The sequence below is a fragment of the Mangifera indica genome, chromosome 10, assembly GCF_011075055.1.
Source record: "Mangifera indica cultivar Alphonso chromosome 10, CATAS_Mindica_2.1, whole genome shotgun sequence".
Lineage (NCBI taxonomy): Eukaryota > Viridiplantae > Streptophyta > Magnoliopsida > Sapindales > Anacardiaceae > Mangifera > Mangifera indica.
This window is the reverse complement of record NC_058146.1, coordinates 15667875-15682578: the sequence shown is the minus strand read 5'-3', so window position 1 is coordinate 15682578 and position 14704 is coordinate 15667875. Positions and strand designations below refer to the sequence as shown.

Below are 14704 nucleotides of genomic sequence, written 5' to 3'. Positions count from 1 at the left end.
TATCATTTTTGGAATGTGACTGACGAATGAAGAACCGGTGACAAAAGATTACTGCTGTTGCTATAGTTACCTGGGGACTGCAACAAATACTATACAGTCAATCATTTTAAATTTCCTTCAAATCAACAGTCATTCCATTCCAAGCTTAAGGGGGCAAAATATTGATAGAACTTTTACCAGTAAAGTTAAGACTTTGTGCAAGTATAAAAAACTATAGAAATGAAATAAAATGTTAATGTAGTGTTTTTCTACATGTTTGCAAATTAATGATAGTACACACATCATTTGATCTGCAACTTGTGGACTGTTTAAACTCAGGGCTCAAAATTGGAGTAATAAATTGTGCTTAAAATTAGGGCTATTGATATACATGAATGAGTCTCCTGTTAACAGTGTCTTGGAAACATATGTTAAAATTGAGACTGATTCTTGACCTCTAGATCAACCTAACAGTGCACAATAGAAAAGAGAAATGGTTTTCTAATTTAATTATAAATAATAGGACACACTGGATACACTGCATACCAAAAAAAAGAAAAATCAATTGTTTGCAATACATGCAGCAAAACCGCTCATTGGCAACACAGTGTGCAACTAAAAGACGGCACAGCCCACAGCACCACAAACATGAAGACCTTTCAAATAAATGTCTGTGCAAAGGTATACCTTAACTACCAAACCCCATTGAGACACTATTGAACCATAGTTGTCAAAAGGCGATAAGCGCCAAATGGCGATGAGAGGTCCCATTTCCTAGGTGAAAAAGGTAAGGTGAAAGCATCACTTTCTTACCTAAAGCTATTAAAAATTTCCATTTCCATGAAATTTAAAACGTTTATTTTGCCACGCCAACAATAAAAAATTGATTGGCAACTTCATCAACAATCTCATATCACATCAACATGTTATCATATCTAGACTTCTCTAACACCCATATAAGGGATTAGTGGCTAGCAACCTATCCGACAAACCAAAAAAAACCTATTTGATGACCTTAAATCTCTCAATAACATTAAAACTCATTGACAATCTCTACAGCAACCTTTGAACTCACCATTGACCTCTCGACAACCTTATAACACATTGGTGATCTCTACGACGACCTTAAGCCTTATTGGAGGCCAAAAAAGTTGCCAACAACCTTCAAACCTAGCTGACAATTGCCTAAAACCTATAAAAAAGCCTAAGACTGCATAAAATTGTTAGTAGCCCTCAAATCTACTCAAAGATAGCCTAGATGATAATGAGGCGTGCTTTTCCAATGTCTAAAGCTTCTTCAAAATGCATAAAAAAAAGTGCTAAAACTGATCTCTTTTGAACCATTAGTCACCTTGACCATACTCAAGGCTATGGCCACATTGCCTTAAATAAAGCATCGCCTAAGCTTTGATAACTATTTATTGGACCCATCTAGACAACATCATAACAGCTTGTAAACAATTTCAAGTGAAAGCAATGACCATACTTATTGGGTTACTACAAAATGTATAGAATTTTCTGTGTGCAACAGCCCATACTTACTGCACACCATAAAGGTTAAATATCAACACATTGTAAGTCATCAAAACTCACCAGATACCCACTCTTGCTTTCTTTGCAATATAAAATGTAGTAAGTGTGGGCAATTGTGCAACCAATGGCCTGTTCTGCTACATGTACAACAGTTGTAGGTCGTTGTCTGCAGCGACTTGCACTAAAAATTATTCAAAGATTGCTCCAGTTGAGCTTAGGAAAATCCAGTAGTATTCTGACAGGATCAGTATCGTCTACTTGTTTTTTCTCAATCATGTTCTTCATTAACTTTCAATATCTAATGCCATGTGTCAAATTAAAAAATTTAATAGTTCAGATTTAAATTTAAAGAGTACACACTGTTCCATTCACGCTTAAAACACTTTTCCACTTAAATCTATTTCAATCTAAATAACTAGCACATGGAAAGAGTAAACAGATTTTAAGCATAAGTAAAATAGTGTGATAAGTACATTTTTTAAAATTAAATTCAAACCACTTAGTCTTTTATCTGACACATGTAATGAGATGGTTGAAAGGAAAAAAAAAAAAGAGTGGGAATAAAAAAACAAGAAGGGAATCCTTTTCTTTTCAGATGCAGTTCAACCATGGTGACAAAGACAACATCACTAGCAAAATAGGTGGTGCCAACAACATTTATTATAATGGTGATGATGGTCTGCAGAGAGGGTATTTTGAAAAATAGGTCAGTTGGAACCTATCATGTCGCAACATGTGCAGATTATGTGGTCTATCTAACCACAAAACAGGTGTTGCTACACTAGGCAGCCAGTGACACATTGTTTTCTGCACGCGAGGAAGCCATTGATGCATACTACACAGATTACGTATGGAGCCACCAAAATATGTAGTGACCCATTTAAGCATTATAACATCCAAAATCATCTTTCAAACAAGTATATACTATCAAAAACGGCATTCTAAATGCCAAAGACAATTCATGGGGCACATGAGCCTCAAACGAGACATATGACATGAATTTACCATGCAAACCATTTAAACAATATAAGTCAACTATTGATACTCTCATAGATTCATAAATGATCATGCATTGTTTATACAAGTAATCCCTCTGGTACTTCAAGAAAACAGTTTATAGGGGAAAAAAAACCTTCTTAATGATATGGAGAGCCAACATCTAGTCATTTGTTAGTTCTTAGAGGGAAAAATGTTTAACTGTTGATCCAAATATAATCTTTACCAAACTACTGTTCCCTTGTTTAATAAATTCCTAATACTAACAAGTGTTGCCAGAAAAAAATTCCAAACACTAGAACACACAAAAACCATAGTCATAATATATATACTGGAGCATAGCTTCCTACAGGCTAATTAAGAAATCCTGAACTGGTGTTCCATATAACTAGTTGCATTCAAGAAGCTAATAAGCCAAAGAGGTCACCCACTCAAGAAGTACAGCAGCATTGTATCTTTCTCTTTTTTTTTTTGGGGTAAATATTGTAGATTTCATTTACTTATTATATTTGTGAGAAATTCACAGAGATAACACTGACAGCTTTACACACTTGAGACATATGATTTCAAATTTAAAAAACAAGAATAAGACACTGGTTGGCTCAGACATTATATCATGGGTTCCCCAAATCACATTCGAATGGGGACTAATTAATTTGAGTTGAAAACTGAGTCAGGTTTTGTTGGTTCATTTCTAAGGATCTTTTTTCTCATTACCGTAGAGTAGGGTTAATAGAATGATTTAAACAGCCTGCTGAAATTAGAATTATAGGAAACTTAATGCCAAGTTAATCTTCAAGTTTAACACTACATATAAAATATTAATTAGACATATTTTCCATAATGTAAACCCTAGGCCTTGTACTTTGTGGATGTTGATATTTTCCATAAAGCACAATATACCTATCAAGATTAGACCTGCCATTATCTGGGTTAAATTATTTCTATACTCATTAAAATCTATGGCTACACATGAAATACGTGATTTCATCGAGTATTATTCCACAGTCCTTAGTTTAAAGTTCAAATTAACAGTAATGAGATTATTGTATTCCACAAGCATAATTGTTTCGGTACCTTAGTAATGCTATTTCAGGTAGTTTCATATAGAACTTTTTGGTTAGCTGTCTATACTGAAGAAAGTAAAAACCAAGAAAGTTTCTAAGAAATTACAGACAACAGCATCTTTGAAGGAACTTATAAAAGGATTTAAAGATACTACTCTAGATAATCAAGACACACAAATTCAACCAGTTGTTACCATTCCAAATGTAATGATGATGATAACAAAGGCATCTAATTGAATTCAATGAAAAATTGCACAAAATAAAAACAAATATTTTTTTAGTCATTAACTTACACTCTCAGCCTATGCCCAAATCCTGCAAAAATGTACAATATGATTTGCATAGGTAGGTCTCCTCCTTCAAATCAATTCCATCTCTTCTTGATGGAGAGCTTTCTTCTATTTCTTTCCTTGAAAAATACCAACAAGCGCCCACTTTCCTCTGGCTTTACTTGAAAATTTCTACTCAATGGACCACTCTCAGATGTCCCATGATGTGAGGATTCCCCAGGTAACATCCCTGCCAAATCTATCTTCCAAATCAAAGGATTGCCCAATCCTGTCTCAGTGCATCACCAGCGTATGTAGAGATGTCAATCGGCCAGGCCAAGCTGGCTCCAACTCAGCGTATTAGGTTAATGGTCGGGCCAAGCCCTAAGCCCAAACAGTAATGAGCCTTCGGGCCGGGCTGACCCATTGAAATATAAAGGCTCAAGGCTAAGCCCATATAATATCGGGCCTTAATTGGGCCAGGCTGGACTTTAATCAGGTCGGCTTGGCCCATTTAATCTATATTTTAAAAAAAAATTTAAACACAAATTATTTTTCAATTATCAAAACCGAAGACAGTACTCCGAATATTTTATTTATAATCTCTCACTTGTGCGAAGGAAATACCGTGGTTACATGATGAAAAATATTATAAATTGATAACATAGTACAAATAAATTAATTTACGTACTGTATAAATTACAAAACATAAATAAAATATATCTATTATATAACATTTATCTATTCATCTTCTATATCCAAATCTCTTAATTATTTAAAGACATCTTCTGTCATATGATTCTGTAATTTGAAATCAGCTTTGACCTAATCTTTCATGCACATTATCGCTTCGACCATATTTGGATGTAAATTAAATTGTCTATCATCTAGCATGTATCCACCTGCACTACAAGCGGATTCCGATGCTACAGTTGACATCGGAGGTGTTAGTAGATCTCCGGCCATGGTTGTAAAGCACAAGAAAAGTTTCTGCTTTATCTTTCCACCATGTCAAAACATCTAGTTTTTCAACATTATATCTTTGTACAATTTCAAAATAATGGTCAATATTGATATAATTATAAAATTGACTATAATTTGTACTTTGACTAGCAGTTTGTTCACCTTTGTGCAACAGAGACCATATGCGTAACTTTTTTTTATCTGAACTACCAGAACTTACCTCTGGTGCAAAACCTTGTCCAGTTTTTCTATATTTTTATTCATAAATATTATACATATCAAATAAAAACTCTTGAACATATTCAACAGAATTTACATTGCTATTAATTGACAAATTTTCATTAATAATATCAAATAAATTTTGTAATCCATTAGTTTTTGCCCTAAGATCTAAAATAGTAGTTGTAAAACAAAGTAAAGGAATTTCACTCCAATATTTTAAAATTTTTGTTCCATTTGCATACATATATTTTGAAAAGTATGATGAGAGTGATGATACCTATGCTATAGAACAAGTTGTTGGCTAATACACACCTGAGCAATGATCTGTGGTTGTCTTTAATGGCTCTAACAAGTTCATTAAAGTCATAGCTATTTCCCAATCTTGATCTGTAAAAAAAATAAGATCTTGCGAATCTTTTGGTTGGGTATTGAAGTATCGTGTTATAGGAACTTCATACCCTTCGCATGCTTTCAACATGAGATATGATGAATTCCCCTAGTTTTAATATCTATTTTTAATTTTTTTCTTCTTAACCCTATTGATCTACATAATTGATGATATGCTTGTACCCGTGATGGAGATGATGAAATGTATGCAATGACATATCTAATTACTTTTAAATATTTTTTTCTGAGCTCAAGCCTTCTTGAGCGATTAAATTAATAATATGACATACACACTTAACATGAAATAATTTTTCATTAAACGGAGAAGATAAATGATTATACATATATTTAATAATTTTATCGTTATTTTTAGCATTATCAAAAGTAATTAAAAAAATAGAATTATTAATTTTATATTCCTAAAAAATATTTGCTAATGCACGATAAATTGTAAGATCATCATACAGATATTCTAAATTTAATAATTTTTTTGCATAATTGTCAATCAGAATTAATATAAATGGTAGTTATATAAAGATACTCTATATGTTGATTTGTAGCAATCCATAAATCAGAAGTTATTGAAATAAAACCATTAAAATTACTTAATTCTCCAATAATTTTTATTTTCATTAATTCATAATTTCTCAATATATCCGACCTAAAAGTTGACCTATGAATTCTTCTAAATGCTGGTTGAATACTATTTTGCATCATCCATTCTAAAATTCCATCTTCTGCATAACAAAAATTTGATCAGAAGCAACTACGTACTTGTCATGTAATCTCACATATTTCATTCGATCGTACATAAAATCGACATTTCTCTCATATGTTCGGAACTGCTCGGACCTCCTACTGAAGTGGCATCTGGACCAACGGATTGCAATCTGGTGAATACAATTTGTTTTTGTCTTTTAAGCTCACGTGCAATTTTTTTATAGTAATCAGTAACATGTCAGCGAAGATGTCCCGTCGCATTTGTACTTGTACATATTAAACAAAAACCACAATGTTTATATACTGTTCGACGAATTAATTTTTCGTCTATTGTTTCCTCTATTCTATCGAAGTGCTCTCATATCATTGACATTTGTTTTCTTTCTCTCTATTGAATAATGCGAACCTGTACCTATACCACTTTCACCCGTTGATACTCCATCTATTTCATTTTGTGTACATCAATAATATCATCAGCACCAATATAATAATATTCAAATAGATTGAATTCATTTGATATTGGATTCATCTGTAATATTTTGTAATAATAAAATTAAAATAAAATAAGATTAAAAATATAATAAAATAATTGAGATTGAGAGTTTCAAAAATTTGTAATTGAAAATGAAAATGAAAAATTGAATAGGTTTTTATAGAGAAAAATAAATTAATTAAAAAATTTAAAAAAAAATTAAGTAACGGCTACTGGCTAGTAGTTGTTGGAGCACTGGCTTCTGCCACAAGGCAGGTTGCTTCTGCCATTTCGCAGAAGAATCTTCTGCCAAGTGGCAGAATCAACTTTTGCTATTTGGAAGACGCAAATTTCTGCTTTTGCACAAAAGCAAGAAAAAAAATTAAAATTTTTATTTTTATTTTATAAACAATGTCGGGTCAGTCCGTAGGTCCAGTTGGACACTCTACAGTGTTAGACTGAGTTTTGTCGTACCCGAATTTTTTCATGTTTCGCATTGAACCTCCATTTGGCCGACCCAATTGATGTGTCTATATATTCTTGTTAGTTGTTGTATGATTCTGACACTTTTTTGTTAATTGTATTTCGAAGAGTGTAGTACCATACGCTTAGACACGTCAATTAGGTCAGGTTGAATGGAGGCTCGACTTGAAGCACAAAAAAATTCACGCATGAAAAAACCCGGCCTAGCACTGTAAAATGTCGAGCCAAGCTTAGGCTTTAATATTAGACCTATAGGCTGACTCGCTCCGCCCTAACACTGTTTATAAAATAAAAATAAAAATTTTTATTTTTTTTCTTTCTGCTTCTACTGCCTTACGACAGAAGCAGAATCTGCTTCTACTACCTTGCGGCAAGTTGATTCTGCCACTTTACAGAAGATTCTTCTGCCACTTGACAAAGGCAAAAGTTGCTCCGCCTAGCAAAAGCCAAAACGGCTGGCGTCAGTAGTGGTTGCTTTATTTTTTTAATTAAGTTATTTTTTCTCTATAAATACCTATTCAATTTTTCATTTTCACTTTCAATTACAATTACAAATTTTCAAACTCTCAATCTAAATTATTTTATTATATTTTTAATCTCATTTTATTTAAATTTTATCAATACAACATATTACAAATGATTTAATATCAAATGAATTCAATCTATTTGTATATTATCATATCGGTGTGATGATATTATCGATGATGCACAAAATGGAATAGGTGGAGCACTAACGGTGAGTGGTACAGGTACAGGTTCGCATTATTCGACAGAGGAAAAAAAAACAAACGTCAATGATATGGGAACACTTCGATAGAATAGAAGAAACAATAGATGAAAAATTAATTCATCGAGTAGTATGTAAACATTGTGGTTTTTGTTTAATATGTGCAAGTACAAATGGAACTATAATACCCTCAGGTACGTTTCAAGGGTATTTGTGTCTTTTAATCCTACTTTGAGACATCTCCAATGACAAAACATTTCTCAACTTCAAAATCATCATTTATAACATAGATCCAAGGAACCAAACGCCTAAAACATGCAACATATCAAGGATGATACCCCTTACCTTGTTTCAAGTCAAATCTTTGCAAATTGGGTCCCTCCTTCTTGTTTTGTTTTCTTTATCACCAAAATCATCTTAAATCAACACCAAAACATACTAATATATTCATATAACATGCATCCAATACATAGATAAACATAGGTAAAAGAAAAAGGAAGAGATCTTTTGGTTACCAAGCTCCCAAAGTGCTTACTCTTTTTTCCTTCTTTATCTATCTTCCAAACCTTTCCAAATCACTTACTTTCTTTCAAAAAACACAGTAAAGAAAAGAAGAAACTGTCTTCTCTGAAAGAGACTGAAAAATAATGAAAAAAGTGTAAAGAGTACCTTTCTTTGAGTTTTCTTTCTATATATATCTATTTACATATTTTGCAGGACATGTTGAGAGCTTGTTGCCTGGATCATAAAGCATCATGGGTAGAAACGTTGCCCTTGGTAGAGTTTACTTACAATAATAGCTACTAGACAACTATCCAAATGGCCCCATATGAAACATTATATAGTAGAGGTGTCGTTCTCCTCTTCACTAAGATGAGATAGGAGAAAAAGATATGCTATCCAGATCCTTGGGCCTGAATTGACCCACTAAATGATTGATGATGTCCAATTGATCAGGCAGAGAATAAAACAGGCCTAGGATCGACAGAAAAGCTATGCAAGTCGTCGACGTCGAGACTTGGAATTCAATGTAAGTGAATTTGTATTTGTAAAGGTTGCCCCATTCAAGCATTTGATGAGATTCGAAAAGAAGGAAAACTAGCTCCTAGTTTATTAGTCCATATGAGATAATTAAGAGAGTTAGTAAAGTGCCTTACAGATTGGTCTTACCAGCGAGTATGGACCAAATTCATTATGTATTTCATGTCTCATTGTTAAGGAAATATCTTGGTGATCATTCTCAGATCGTGAATACAGATGATATTAAGTTATCAAAAGACTTAAGTTATGAAGAAAGACCGATTCAGATACTTGACAGAAGAATTAAGCAACTAAAGAACCGACAGACTCCTCTAGTAAGTCTTATGGAGAAACCAGAAGATAGAGGAGACTACTTGGGAAATAGAGCAAACCATGAAAAAAAGCATCTAGAGTTGTTTTTGTAAATTTCGAGGACGAAATTCTTGTGAGGATAGAAGAGTTGTAATACCCTCAGGTACGTTTCAGGGGCATTTGTGTCTTTTAATCCTACTTTGAGACATTTCTAACTTTAAATTTAATGTTGAAATGTTGTGTGTGTGTGTGTGTGTGTGTGTGTGTGTGTGTGTTACAAACAATTACAAAGAAAAACAAAGCTTTATATATATTAATATATTCAAAAATATGTAAATAGATATATATAGAAAGAAAAGTCAAAGAAAGACAATCTTTACACTTTTTCCATCATTTTCCCGTCTCTTCCAAGGAGGCAGTTTCTTCCTTTCTTTGTTGTGTTTTTTGAAGGAAAGTAAGTGATTTGGAAGAGTTTGGAAGATAGATAAGGAAGGAAAAGAAGAGTAAACACTTTGGGAGCCTTGGTAACCAAAAGATCTTTTCCTTTTCCCTTTACCTATGTTTATCTATATATTGGATGCATGTTATATGAATATATTAGTATGTTTTGGTGTTGATTTAAGGTGATTTCGGTGATAAAAAAAGTAAAACAAGAAGGAGAGAGCCAACTTGCAAAGATTTGGCTTGAAACAAGGTAAGGGGTATCATCTTTGATATATTACATGTTTTAGACTTTTGATTCCTTGGATCTATGTTATAAATGATGATTTTGAATTGAGAAATGTTGTTTTGCCATTTGAGATGTCTATGTGTGGGATTTTGTTCATGGTAAAAAGTTGCGTAAAATTTATAGTTTTGCCACTAACTTCGTCCCTTGTTTGGCTGCCTTACCTGATGAATTATGAGTTCTATTATATCTTGTTGGAAACTCTTTGCATCCTCTTTCCAATGATATATAGCTTGTATGAATTAGAAATCATTTGGACTGTTAAATATTATATGAACCACAACGGCTGATTTACCAAATAAACAAAGAGTCCGTTTTTGTCACTGATTTCATCTTACGTTTTGACTACCTTATCTAATGAATTATGAGTGTTATTATAGCTTGTTGGAAAGCTCTCTGAATTCTCTTTTCAATGATATATAACTTGTATAAATTGAGTATCATTTGAATTGTTAAATATGTATGAACCACAAAGGCTGCTTTCCCAAATAAACATAAGACTCCGTTTTTGTCACTGATTTCATCTCACGTTTTGACTATCTTATCTAATGAATTATGAGTGCTATTATGGCTTATTGGAAAGCTCTTTGAATCCTCTTTTCAATGATAATAGCTTGTATGAATTAGAAATCATTTGGACTGTGAAATTGTAAAAAACAAAGGCTAAGTCAAATGAACAGGACTGTGAACAGTATTTCACAGTTTTGGAAAAAAAAGAAAGAAAGGAAAGGAAAGAAAGAAAGAAAAAAGAAAAGAAGAAGAAAAAAAGAAAAAAACAAGAAAAGGAATTTGAGGCTCAAAATTTAGGGTCGTCCCAAAAATATAGTCCGGTGAATTATGAATAAATTTATATGGAAGCAAGATTAGCAAGATATAAAACACGCATGCATGCTATGAACTATGACAGGACACTTTACACTACACCGCCGACAGTCAGGCACGTCCGCAGTAGGACATAGACCCCTAGTTAGGTCCGCTCGCAGTATAGCTCAATTCAGAATCAGAAATAGTGTAGTGAAAGAAAGAAAGAGAGCTCGAACTTAAAAAAGTTAAATCCTATAGTTAACTTCCAGAAAGTATTAAATAGACACCAAATATGACAAAATATGACCCAAATAGTAAATAATAAACTAGATTACCCTTCAATCTTTTATAGAGGTTAAGATGTCAAGTTGAGCCCCGAGAGTGAGTTAGAATAGAAAGAAAATAGTTTACCTGATTCTTTCCCCTTACTGAGTGTTCTTATCACTCACTCTCTTTTTTTTCATGATTGCAGGTACAAGTGATCGAGATAACTGCGAGGCATGGTCCAATCAACGTAGGTAAATCCGGTTGGGTAGATTATCTCTAATTTATATTACATGCATACAATGGCATGTTCTTGTCGACTTTTGACCTTTTTGAAATGATTGTACAGTTATATATGATTACTCCCTGTTTTTAGACGCTTTCAGATAAATTTTCACATGAGTACATACATCTTTTGGTTTGCTTCCAGATTTTCAGTTTTTGAAAATAATTTCTAAACACTTTTAGTGATACATTCATGTTAAAATATTTTAAAAGAAAACAAAATATAGACGCTCTGGATATTAATTCGTAACATTTCTCCTTCGGTGGATAGTAATTTTAGGGAGGGATGTTACAGGGACGGGACATCTTCGTCAACATGTTACTGATTACTGTAAAAAAATTTCACGTAAACTTAGAGAACAAAAACAAATTGCATTCACCAGATTGCAATTCATGGTCCAGATGCCACTTCAACAGGAGGTCCGAGTAGTTCCGAACATATAGAGAAATATCGACTTTTACGTATGATCAAATGAAGATGCAAGATTACACTTAGGTACGTAATTACTTCTGATCAACCTTTTAGTTATGCAGAAGATGAAATTTTAGAATGGATGATGCAAAATAGTATTCAACCGATATTTAGAAGAATTTCTAGGTCAACTCTTAAATCAGATATATTGAGAAATTATGAATTAATGAAAATAAAAATTATTGGAGAATTAACTTTAATAGTGTTATTTCAATAACTTCTAATTTATGGACTATTATAAATCAACATATAGGTATCTTTGTGCAACCGCCCATCTTATTAATTCTGATTGACAATTATGCGAAAAAATTATTAAATTTAGAATACTGCATGATGATCTTACAATTTATTGTGCATTAGCAAATATTTTTGAGAAATATAAAATTAATAATTCTATTTTTTCAATTATTTTTGATAATACTAAAAATAATGATAAAGTTATTAAATATATGTATAATCATTTATCTCTTCCATTTAATGAAAAATTTTTTCATGTTAGGTATGCATATCATATTATTAATTTAATCACTCTAGAACACTTAAACTTGACAAAAAAATTTAGAAATAATTAGACATGTCATTACATACATTTCATCATCCCTATTACGGATACAAGTATATCATTAATTATGTAAATCAATGGGGTTAAGAAGGAAAAAATTAAAAATAGATATTAAAACTAGGTAGAATTCAACATATCTCATATTGAAAGCATGTGAAGGGTATAAAATTCCTATAACACGATACTTCAATACCCAATCAAAAGATTTGTAAGATCATATTTTTTTACAGATCAAGATTGAAAAATAGCTATGACTTTAATGAAATTGTTAGAGACATTGACGACAGCCACAGATCATTGTTCAAGTGTATTATCCAACAACTTGTTCTATAATATATAGTATGATATAAATAAGTGATATTTTTAAAGAACATAGGTCTCATAACTCTTATCATACTTTTCAAAATATATGTATGCAAATGAAAAAAAAATTTTAAAACTATGATTCTTTTACTTTATTCTGCAGCTACTGTTTTAGATCCTAAGACAAAAACTAATAGATTACAAAATTTATTTGATGTTATTAATAAAAATTTGTTAATTAATAGCAATGTAAATTCTGTTAAATATATTCAAGATTTTTTACTTGATATATATATATAATATTTATGAACAAAAATATTAAAAAACTGAACAAAGTTTTATACCAGAGGTAAATTCTGATAGTTCAAATTAAAAAAAGTCACGCATATAATCTCTACAATGCAAAGGTAAATAAACTACTAGTCAAAGTACAAATTATAGTCAATTTTATAATTCTATCAATATTGACCATTATCCTGAAATTGTTCAAAGATATAATGTTGAAAAACTAGATATTTTGGCATGGTGGAAAGACAAGGGAAAAACTTTTCTTGTGCTTGCAGTCATGTCCTAAGATCTACTAACACCTCCGATGTCAACTGTAACATCGGAATCCGCTTTTAGTGCAGATGAATACGTGTTGGATGATAAACAATTCAATTTACATCCAAATATGGTCGAAGCGATAATATGCATGAAGAATCAGGTTAAAACTGATTTCAAATTACAGAATCGTGTGACAGAAATGTCTTTGAAGAATTCAGAATTTGGATATAGAAGATGAGTAGATAAATGTTATATAATAGATATATTTTATTTATATTTTGTAATTTATACAGTATGTAAATTAATTTATTTATACTATGTTATCAATTTATAATTTTTTTATCATGTGCCCACGGTATTCTCCCACCACAAGTGAAAGATTATAAATAAAATATTTAAGGTACTACCCTCGGTTTTAATAATTGAAAAATAATTTGTGTTTAAAAATTTTAATTAAAATTTTTTTAAAATATTGATTAAATAGATCGGGTCAGACTGATTAAAGCCCGACCCAACCCAATTACAGCTCGTTATTATATGGGTCGGGCCTTGAGCCTTTATATTTCAATAAGCTAACCCACCCTGAAGCCCATTATTGTTTAGGGGTCTGGCCCAATCTGACCCATTACCCTAATGAGTCGAGTTGGAGCCAACCTGACCCGTTGACACCTATATATATATATATAGCCAAGCAAATTTTTTTAACAGTGTAATTAAAAAAGAGAAAGGTGGAACAACTAATTAGGATTTGTAACACAAACATCTCTGTAGCAAAATACAGCACGCAACTAATCATTGTAACCCTTCTCACATTGTTAACTGATCCAAGATCCAAACACAGAAGACAAGAATTTGAACACCTACCCCAAGATAAACTAGTACAGAAGCCACTAGTGACAAAATGTCTGTACGTTAAACCCAACATTGATATTTCCCAACAAATCTTAAACACAAAACAGCTTTTCCCCCTATATTAACAAGCTTACGAGTTCAGTAATACGCATTAAAAACATATGCCATCACAATCCTTCAAATTTCCCAAAAACGCCACCGTTTCAGCTCGAAATTCACATCCCCAAAACGCCCACGCCCGTGCCCTAATTTCCCTCCCAGAGTTCAAAATAGAAATCTATACCGTCTTTTCTTCAATGAATAAAATTAGCACTTTCAATTTAAAGCTCCCAATCACGCTTACTAACACTTCCCACATAAAAATACTATCATTAAGAGTATTTAAAAAAAATATAAGAAACAAATAAACAAATTACAAAAATAAATAAATAAAAGGGGAGTAAGTTTATTTAGAGCTTACATCCAGAGTTTCGGAGAGGAAACACCTGGAAATTGAGAAGGATTGTTTATAATTTTACGGGGCGCCATTTTTTGAGGGAAAAGGGCGAAAAGAGAAAGAAAAGCGTTGAAAGAGATAGAGAGAGGAGGAGGAGGAGGAGGGGAACGTTCCTATGGGGCTGCGGCCTCGATGGAGAAGAGGATCTCTTAAGAGTGTGAACATCGCTTCAGGACTCTTTCACCAAGAGGGGAGAGAGAGAGATCGACCGCTGCTCAAGAGACCAGAAACAAGAAACAAGAA

General features: G+C 32.3%; 1 long non-coding RNA gene and 1 pseudogene across 1 annotated transcript; both read right to left on the bottom strand.

Annotated features, from left to right (window-relative positions):
• LOC123228407 overlaps window positions 1-4092 on the bottom strand; it is a 9918-nt pseudogene extending 5826 nt beyond the window's left edge.
• Window positions 4093-13826: 9734 nt separating this feature from the next.
• On the bottom strand, window positions 13827-14704 carry LOC123228408. Its single transcript, XR_006504683.1, has 2 exons — window positions 14426-14704; window positions 13827-14330 (listed from the first exon to the last, which is right to left on the bottom strand). It is a non-coding gene; the product is annotated as an uncharacterized LOC123228408 (long non-coding RNA).